Source organism: Monopterus albus, unplaced genomic scaffold (assembly GCF_001952655.1).
Source record: "Monopterus albus unplaced genomic scaffold, M_albus_1.0 scaffold256.1, whole genome shotgun sequence".
NCBI lineage: Eukaryota > Metazoa > Chordata > Actinopteri > Synbranchiformes > Synbranchidae > Monopterus > Monopterus albus.
Window position 1 is genome coordinate 97896 of NW_018128136.1, and position 1890 is coordinate 99785.

Genomic DNA, 1890 nt, shown 5'->3' on the forward strand with positions numbered 1-1890 from the left:
AGTGCCTCGCCCCCGGCCATGAAAACACCTCGCGATGGAAACGCATACGCAAATTTGAGCAACCTATTCTACATTTTCTGAGAAGCCGGTTGTTTTTCTAAACAGTAAAGCAGCGATGCAGGCGATGGGCTGAGTCGCCCTGTAAACCAATACACCATAAACACTGGAGGCGCATCAAATATAAATTTCAAACAGGTTAAAAATACATAAGGTTGCAAAAGTCTGTCTGCATGATTCATCAGCGGGGTGAGCGGTGTTCTGTTGCCCACAGAGGCGAATTCACACCAGGCTACTTCGCAACTGGACACGGCTGGTGCCCAGGGGAAGAGCCCCCACCCCGGGACACTTCGGGGGTCTAAAACCCAAAAAGCCGTTTAATAGCCAGATCATCACCGGCTATCATCTAAACCCAAGTTAAAAATTGTATCAGGGTATAATGCTGCGTTTTACATCTTACATTCTTGGATAATCCAGTTTAATCGGAGCCCATCCGAGCGATAAGCGACGTCTAAAATATGTTAAAATGTCGATTTTAATCATGTTGGGAAACACCTAATAAAACAGTCCAAGTCTCCGCGATGTCACGTTAAAAAACAAAAACAGAAAGTTACTTTAAGATACGGATGGATGTGTCAACACGGACATTAAAAATGTTTAGGTTGTGGAACATTTTCCCTCTTAAATCCCCAAATAAACACTATTTAAACACCAAGTTGTATGAATAAAAAAGGCGAAAGTCGAGTTAACCTTCACAGGCTGCGAGCAAACACATCACAGCGCCGACTCGTGATTCTCCAGGCGGGCGGGATCTGACGAGAGGCTCGTTCACAAACCACAATAAACGTTGTTCCTGTACAAAAACATAAATGTATGTAGGCTCCAAGCCTCTGAACGAGCCTTTGGAAGGTCAGATGAACGTATGTCCGAGTCGGCTGTGACCCACGCGGCGCCGCCGCGGAGGAGCTCGGCTTCTCAGCCACGTTTCAAACTTTTCACGGTTCCATTAACGACACACAAACTTTTCTCGGAGGAAAAGTCTCGAAAGCGGCTTTTCACTCAGACAACAGGCTCAACAAAAATCCAAAATGTCGTATCCAATGACCTCAGCGCCCATTTCACTGCCATTTGCAACTTAAATTATATCTTAAAACACCGAGAAGTCGGACACTTAGCTGGAAAAGGCAAAACACAAGGGCATGGGGGGGAAACGGCGAGCGCTTACTTGAACCAGAAAGCCTGAAGAAAGGAGCTAAACATGCAGATGTTTCTCAAAATCCAAAGTCCAGGCTGCTGGGAGAACTAGAGCTGCCCATTTCAGGCTCGTCCGAAGGTAAACTGGGAAATAACAGTGGGAGAGAAAACCCCCGTCGCGTCCGTAAACTCCTCAGCAATGAAACACAGCATTGTTTGCGGGAACCGCCCCTCTCGTTTGCTACCACCCAATCCCAGCTCAGCCCAGGACGTTTTACTGTCTGATTGGCTGAAGCGAGTGTCAATCAAAGTCCTCAGGTATTAAAAAAACACTGACCGCTCGCCAACACTATAAAACCAATTATGGAGCAAGGAGCTTGAACCGTTTCAAGGCCCCCCCTCTCCCTTCAAGACCGAGCGATCAAAACAAGCAGTGGGCTTTTTTGGAGGGGGGGGGGAGACACGCAAAGACTGGGAGGCGGAAAAAACTGGGGCGTTGTTACCTTTAAAAAATGCTGCACTTTGTTATTAATGCGGACATAAGTTTACTTCTTTTCAACTGGAAGCTAACGGCCTGTCGGTAAATTTCCATACACCCACTCTCCGTCCCAAAAAGGAAAAGAAATACGACCTTAAACATCCAAATCAAAACTTAGCACAACAGTCACAGTTTCTCCAGATCATTCTAATTGAATTATT

The 1890-nt window shown here is 46.1% G+C and overlaps 1 protein-coding gene across 1 annotated transcript in view; it reads right to left on the reverse strand.

The window, feature by feature from the left end:
* The window catches only part of tnrc18 (trinucleotide repeat containing 18), a 50651-nt gene extending 49248 nt beyond the window's left edge, over window positions 1–1403 (reverse strand). The window contains exon 1 of the mRNA XM_020621268.1: window positions 1223–1403. The gene's annotated coding sequence lies outside the window, so the exon portion shown is untranslated. The remainder of the gene's footprint in view (window positions 1–1222) is intronic.
* Between the last annotated feature and the right edge of the window lie 487 nt (window positions 1404–1890).